The following is an 8,281-nucleotide window of genomic DNA, read 5'->3' as shown; positions in this document are numbered from 1 at the left end:
GTTATCAAGAGAACAAAAGACAAACTTGTTGTCAACAGTCAAAATAATATTCCTGGCTCTCAGTAAGACAGACCCAGGGATAAGTAATGGGATGCCATCTAGTCCAACATTAAGTGGATTTTCTCCCTGAAAACAACTGTTTTCAAATTGTTGCTTTCTAGATGTGTTCAACTACAATTTCCCAAAACCTGTTGGACAAGGGTGATGGATGTTGTAGTTCAATACATGGGGGGGGGGCAATCTTACTAAAAGCTGTCCATGTATTAGCTATCCTGTTTTACCATACTCGTCTGAACAATGATAATATTAAAGGGATAAAGTTTTATCCTTAGGATTGTAGGGAGATCTTTAGCTTTTTCAAAATAGGCTAAGGGTTGCCTATCCTGCAGTCTTTATGTCTGTATCTCTCTGAAACAAGATTTAACTGAAATAAATAAGAACTCATGTACCTATTTTGGGAGCCCAGTATTTTTTTTACCCCTGCCATTTAAAAGTACAGCAGTAGCTTCTTAGATTTATAGCTATTTCAGAGTAGCAAAACTGGAATTATTAACCACATTTATTATATGGTTAAATCTTTAGTGTCTACAAAAATTTAGTCAGTTAGCTATGTTGAATAACTCAGCATTCATGTATAGCCTATACAGCAGCTCCAGGTTTGACAGAGAAATCTGATCTAAATTAACTTTGTGACTGGCTATTCATATTGACCTTTATAATCCCATTAATGTTGTTACAAGAAAATATATAGAAAGAGTGAATAAGTGAGAAAGTGTTGTGGTTTTACTAAACTTGAGAGAAGTCATTGATCCCCAAGGATCCATTCCATGTTGCATTCCCTTGTAAACAAGCTTTTCCATATGAAGCTCCTGATTCTGATCTGGGACTGATAAAACACTTTTATCAGACAGTGGCGCTCTTTAACCTATTTAAAGTTATTTTCAGTGTTAATGGGAATTTGGATTTATGGTAATAGTTGTTCATCATAAGGCTGTTGCTGCAGATCAGGAGACAAAGTTGCACAAATGAATGCACAGCAATGAAAAAGTCAGGGGAACATCTCTTTTGTAGTATAAACACTTACCTGTTAGCCATTTTCATTGTCTTTGGAATCTGTGTCTGAGAGACCAGATAATCAAGAAGTAGGTGAGAGGGAACACAGTTGACATAGCATCTCCAGTATCTGCTTACTCCTCTTGATAAAATGTTTGCAAAATTCAAAAGATGTAAATCTAATCAGGAATAAGCAGGGAAGGAAGGCCAACTTTTTTTAAAAAAAAAAGTTCATTCTGTTCTTTTTGAAGTCCCATCCTACACTTTTATTCTTTTATTGATATTTACATATAAATTCTTTAAAGAGGAATTTTACCAAAGCTAAAGGTGAATTCTTTCTTCCTTCAATTAAATACATTTGTGGGAAAAAGAGACTGAACCTCCTAAACATTTATCTTCTGGGACAGAACAAAATAGTATCATATATACATGGATATGACAAAAACTACTTCAAGAAAGGGTCTCTCAGAGTATTTTAAGTTGTTGCAAATGGCTCCATTTAGAGCGACCTTCTGCTCCTTGGGCTTTCATCATCCCTGGGCAGTGTTACTGTGCCAGTATTGACAACTTATATTGGAAAGAACAGCACTTTTTAGCTTGGAGAAGGTTAGCTTAGGCAGTGGGTTGATGTTATAGTCCTCTACTCATTGTCCCAAATGAGGTGTTGATCGATGCCAATAGCCCCAAAGTCATTTCTCTTGATACCAGCTTAGTTCTCTGGCTCACCTGATTATTGTTTTTAATGATTCTTTTAATTAACCAAAATTAAGTAGAAAAGCTGTCAGGAAAACCACCAGTTTCTAGCACTTTTAGAACATGACAAGTTAGGGAATACAGAGCTCAGCTTCTGGAAGTCTCTCCAACCCCTTAACGTAGCTCCATTCTTGGCCATGTGACCAAGAAAAAGTCTGGGTTTAGAATGAAAAAAACTGGCAATTTGGTTTGGTTTCTTTCTCTCTCTCTCTCTCTCTCTCTCTCTCTCTCTCTCTCTCTCTCTCTCTCTCTCTCTCTCTCTCTCTCTCTCTCTCTCTCTCTCTCTTTCCAGCACCTAGTTCAATCTGGCTCATTTTCAAGTTTGATCTTTCTTTCTGGCTTCCTCACCACATCAGGTTTGGTCCAATTCTGAACTGTAATTCTGCTGATGGACAGGCAGTCACAGAGACAGACAGCCTCCAAATCCTGTTTACCTAATTTCTTTCCAACATTCTTTTGCATTGGAAAGAATAACAAGATAGGGGAAACAGGGAAAGGGATCTGTAGTTCATTCTTTGTGATAAAAGTGTTGCATTTGTTGGCCCAATCTTAGGGTCAACATGTGTTGCCTCTGTTTGAGTGTGGGTATGATGGTCTTAAGGGGCTGTGATGGTTCAGCGGTTAAGACGCTGAGCTTGTCAGGTAGAAAGCTGACTGCCTGGATTTGAGACCCATTACTCATTCCAGCTCCTGCCAATCTAGCAATTCGAAAGGATGCAAATGAGAGTACATAAATAGGTACCACTTTGGCGGAAACATTACTGCATTCTGTACATTCATACTGGCCACATGATGAGGGAAACATCTCTCAGACAACACAGGCTCCCTTGGCTGACAATCGAAGATGAGCATCGCCCCCTTGAGTCAATCAAGGGGAAACCTTTACCTTTATGTTGGAGTTACCAAGAAGGATATACTGTATATGCATTTGCAATTTTTTCTCTGCATCTGTGTAATATGTGTGGTGTATGTGTGTGTATTCATTGAAAAGCTCAGGAGGTGTTACATTTGCTCTATTCTAGTTATGTGACCAAGAGGGAAGAGATTTCAGAACTAAGCAGTTGACACAATTCTACACAGTTTCCCATAGGGAAGTGTTTTGGGGTATTATTTTCCTGTACTGCCTCCTCCATATCTAGCCCATTTTCACCCTTTCTGTTGCTGGTTTCTCTTCCCTTCCCCTCCCTCCCCAGAAAACTTTGATTTTATTCACATTACTTTTTAGAAAATTATCTTGCTGATGGAGATCAGCAAAGTCCCCATTATAGGCTGTCATTATATGTTGAGTAGTTTGTTTGGAAGTTTGACTGCCATAGATAAAATAAAATAATAGAGGGTATTGGGAGTTAGGAGATTTAAATAAATGTTTTATGAACAGCCATACTCATAACTGTCATGATAGTAATATTTCAGATGTGCTCAACATCCCAAACCATTTGTCTACCCCTACATTATAAGCAATTTCCTACAGAAGTTAGATACACAATGGAGGATCGGTTTTTCTGTCCAAAGAAAAACAAAGTGTTTGCACATAACCAGGCAACTAAACAAGTGATATGAAAGAGGGCACTGAGCAAGAAACATTAATTTCCAAGACACGTGAAATCAGCACTGACAGGTCTCTAGAATCAGCTACTGACATCTATCTAGCCTCACAAGTTGTTATTGAGTCTACTTGTGTATGTTGCTTTGATCTTAATTGCAGCTTAGTTTTCCTAGAGTGCAAGTAAATAGAGCATTATGTGAAGAAAAAGAGAAAAGGCACAAAAAGAGAGGAGAAAAAAAAAGGATTGATCAAAAGGGATAAGCTCTTGTTCCTTCAGTTAAAGAGATATATTAGCCTGGGCAGGAATCAATTGAAAACTTAAAACCAAAAACTGAAAATCGGGTTAAGAATGCTTTTTACATTTAACCATCTGGTCAAAATGGTTCGAATATTTTTTTTCAACAATTTTAAAAATAAGGAAGTGTGGTTTATTTAAAAAAATAAATCAAGGAAGTTTGGGAAGCAAATTTACAAAGTTATGCAATGCCACAAAAATTAGAGTCTCTCTCCACTCACACAAGCAGTGATTGCTGAATTACTTAGCCTTCCTCACCCATAAGGGGGAAAAACTCGGTTTAAGGGGAAAGCAATCTGATTTTTCTACCATTTTGGTTATAAATATAGCATAATGTTCCATGCTTAACAAAGTGTATATATATATTTATACCAATAAATAAATTTTAAATATTAGGGTTTTTTTTCCTTAAATGTATGCCCAGCTCCAATTCTTTAATGTTGTTTAAAGAGAGATGGTAAAGCCCCTGCTCTCCAGATTTTACTGAACTATTAGCATTGATTGGGGCTTACTGGGAAGTTGTAGTTCAGCAGCATCTAGAGGATCATAAGTCAATACCCATTCCTTTTAATTATTGTAATACATTATGTTGCATTCCAAATATCATCTAGTCTAAAAGGTAAAGGGTAAAGGTTCCCCCGCACATGCGTGCTAGTCGTTTCTGACTCTAGGGGCCGGTGCTCATCTCAGTTTCAAAGCCGAAGAGCCAGCGCTTGTCCGAGGACGTCTGCGTGGTCATGTGACCAGCATGACTAGACGCCAAAGGCGCACGGAACGCTGTTACCTTCCCACCGTAGTGGTCCCTATTTTTCTACTTGCATTTTTACGTGCTTTCAAACTGCTAGGTTGGCAGAAGCTGGGACGAGTAACAGGCGCTCACTCTGCTACACGGCACACGGGATTCGACCCGCCAAACTGCCGACCATCTGATCGACAAGCTCAGCGTCCTAACCCACTGAGCCACCATGTCCCTAGTCTAGGATTAGATAAATTAGTCCCTTCTAGATATTTTGGACTATAAACTCCCATTGTCATTGGCCATCCTTACCGGACTTAATTTAGTTCCTTACTGGAGCTAAATTTTAAAGTACATTAATTTACCTACCCTGATCTACCCATTACATTACAAGCGAGGAAAAAGCCCTATAAGAATGTAACATAAGGTACCAAGAAATGAATGGGGATGAAATAAAGTCCTTGTTTAAAGACAGTAGGGAAAGTATGTAGTTTGTAAGCTTCTGGAATTCCCTATCCATAATGACTGTAAGAGTTATCTGCATTTCCTTTTGTGTAATGAAATAAGATGCTTCCTACCACTACCTGTCCCCCTCTCTTTCTCTAATATTAATAATAAGTTGGAAGGGACCTTGGAGGTCATCTAGTCCAACCCCCTGCTAAAGCAGGAAACCCTATACCATTTCAGACAAATGGCTGTCCAGTCTCTTCTTAAAAACCTCCAGTGGAGCATTCACCACTTCTGGACGCAGGCTGTTCCACTGGTTAATTGTTCTAACTGTCAGGAAGTTTCTCCTTAAGTTCTAGGTTGCTTCTCTCCTTGACTAGTTTCCATCCATTCCTTCTTGTCCTGCTTTCAGGTGCTTTGGAGAAAAGCTTGGCTCCCTCTTCTTTGTGGCAGCCCCTGAGATATCTCTCTCTCTGGTGAGTATGTCTTTGCACAAGAACTTTCTTCTCAGGGATTAATTGGACCTCTGGTGTATGTGTTGTCTATAGAAAACTACGTGTGTGTTGGAGGCTTCTGCTCTCCCCTCTTATTGAATTTGGGTACATGGGTGTATATGCATGCATGGTGAAGCATACATAGGCTGCCTATACTCAGCTCTGGTCATTAGCCAACAGAATGGTGCTTAGAATGGAGCAATCACCATCATTCTGAGGCCCTTCTTGCGTACTGCTACCATAGTTTCCGGCGTATAAGACGACTTTTTAACCCATGAAAATCTTCTCAAAAGTTGGGGGGTCGTCTTATACGCCAGGTCGTCTTATACACCGGAAAAAAAACATAAATCAGTCGAGCATCCCCGTTCTTGCAAAGCAACTTCAAGCCTCCTTAGTCCAGTCCCCCCTCCATCGTGACTCTCCCTTCCCACCCCCAAGAGCCTCTAAGCCCCTTCCCCTCCCCCTTGCAAATGCCAGACCCCGGGAGTGGCAGGAAGCCCCTCTCCCTCACCCAAGCGGCATCTGAGCATAAGCAGAGCGCGCCCTGCTACCCGCTATCTCTCCCGGCAGACACCCGCATCCGGCCTCGCAACCAGCCGCAGAAGCCTGCGCCCGGCTTTCCTTTCCCCCACCCGCACCCGGCTACCGGTTCCTGGGCCCCGGCCCTAGCTGCGGGCCAGCTCACCAGCGACCAGGCCAATGGACTCCCGGCTGCCAGACGCTGCACTTTGGGAGACACTCCCCGGCGGATCGGGGAGGGAGCGCCCGCCCACCGCCAGGCCGTTCCAAGTTTGGGGAACTTCCGGGGACTTCCGGCGGGCCGGGGAAGAGCGTGCCTGCCAGCCCGTTCCAGGAACTTCCGGGGACTTCCGGCGGGCCTGGCACCCCTCTCGCCCGCAGACCACGCAGCGGCCCTCGCCAGCCGGCCTCGGCATGGCCACCCCAAGCCCGCCTCTCCAGCGCGTCTTCCGAGCCCACCTGGCTGACCGCCTCCTGGGCGGGGCTTGGCTCCAGACGCGCAGCTGCTCCATCTGCAAATGTGCTCTCAAATGGGTGGGTGGAAGGAAAAGCCCCTTTGGGCTTCAAAAGGGAGGCTTTGCACCATCTACATCAGACGGGGCTGAATCGGGCTTGTGTCGGACACTTGGCAACTGGCATGTAAGTATTTTCCGGCGTATAAGACGAAAAACCTTGAAAATCTTCTTAAAAGTCGGGGGTCGTCTTATACGCCAGGTCGTCTTATATGCCGGAAAATACGGTACTTTCTACTGCTTATGAGTTCAAGTAGTCTTTGCCTCATTTCTTTCAACCACAGGGTTAGAGAGAATTTAAAAAAGGATATGTTTAGATAAATTGTTCTCCCAAAAATGTATTTCAGGTATGTCTCAAGCAATAAAATGACACTTTTTTAGGCAAACCACGGGCATATCAAGTAAGCTCCTCAGCATAAAGATAAAGTATGCCTTTTTCATGCAAAAGGTTGCAAGCTGAGTCCCTGATTTCTTGGCTGGAATAGGTTGGTAACATGGTTGAAAATGTTCCTTGCTTCAAAGACTAATAACAGAAGTCAGAAGAGAAAAAGGCAAGCTAAGAGATACATCAGCTCAGTTTGGGTCTTTCTGCTCTTATTTTAAACCACCCCAAATCTGAAAATGTGAACCAATGCTTGCCATGTCTCAATTGCACAGTTTGGCTTTGGGGAAAAAAAACACCACTTTATATAGCAACATTGGTAGTTACAGTTGAGGATTATCTTTGACAGACATGCTGGTTTCCACTGCAGAAAGTAGCTGGGCTGGGCATGACTTGGATTTGAATTTAAGTTAAATGAGAATATTACAGTTCATATGGTTGCTCTCCTTCTGTCTGATTTTAAAACAGCAACTTTGGATGCAGCTCACAAGCCATTGTCAACATTTTAGGGTATACCTGGATTTCAAAATGGTTACAGGCAGATGGTTGAGAGATGCTCTATGGTGCCCCTTAGATGAAGGTCAGGATCTGAATTTGAAGAACTAGTAAATGTTGAAGTTTCAAGTATAGTTAAATAACTAGACATGAATGGACATATACAACCTTAGTCTTAGCAGTGAAAAAAAAATAAAAACAAGAAATCTAATTTCTTGTGCAACCGAATTTTCAAAAGGAGAAAGAAAACGATGCTGTCCCTCAAGAGAACTAGGTATATCTGTATAGCATAGCTCTTCTGGAGTATGACCTTTACAGTATTTGCTGCAATTTATTTATTCACAAAGGGGTTCAGGGAATAATGTGATTAATGTTTCACAAATCCATGAGAGATTATGTTTGTTAGACCGTGATACATTTTATGGAAGACATACAAAATATATGTATTATTTTCTGTTTTTTGCCATAAAAGGTGGGTGGAGTAGCTAAAGATACATCTGGATTGTGCAATTAATGGCTTTTTAAAAGCAGAACATGTTGGCTAAGATGAAATACCTCTGAAGAGCTCTGGAATTTCAGGTATGTATCTGTAAAATATTTTCTTCCAATGTTATGGGTTACTGTAATGTGTGGGGTAATAATGAAGCTTAACAGCCCAAGGCATCAGTCACTTTTCCTAAAATTGAACCCTAAAATGCATCCCCAGAATATTGCAACAGGAGAATGTATTCTGCTAGTAGTAGGAGGTTTGCAAACCAGGAGTATGGTTGTTTGAATCTTGTGGAATATATGAATTTAGATTGGAAAATTGTTCTCTGTCTATTCAAGGAGGCAAAGATTATTATTATATCTGCAACTTCAACCTGATTACTTTCCCTCGTAAAGTCTTATAATGATGCTGGAAAATAGTTTGAAAAGAGATTTGTTCAGAGAATAGAACTAGCTCTGATGAGGTTACCTAGTTTAGTAATGAAATGTCTGCAAGAAAACCATCAAGTTCAGAGAGCTCCAAGGACCCCACAGAATAGAAACATAATAGATGAAGGGGG

Source organism: Vipera ursinii, assembly GCF_947247035.1.
Source record: "Vipera ursinii genome assembly, chromosome: 1".
NCBI lineage: Eukaryota > Metazoa > Chordata > Lepidosauria > Squamata > Viperidae > Vipera > Vipera ursinii.
This window is presented reverse-complemented; position numbering follows the sequence as displayed.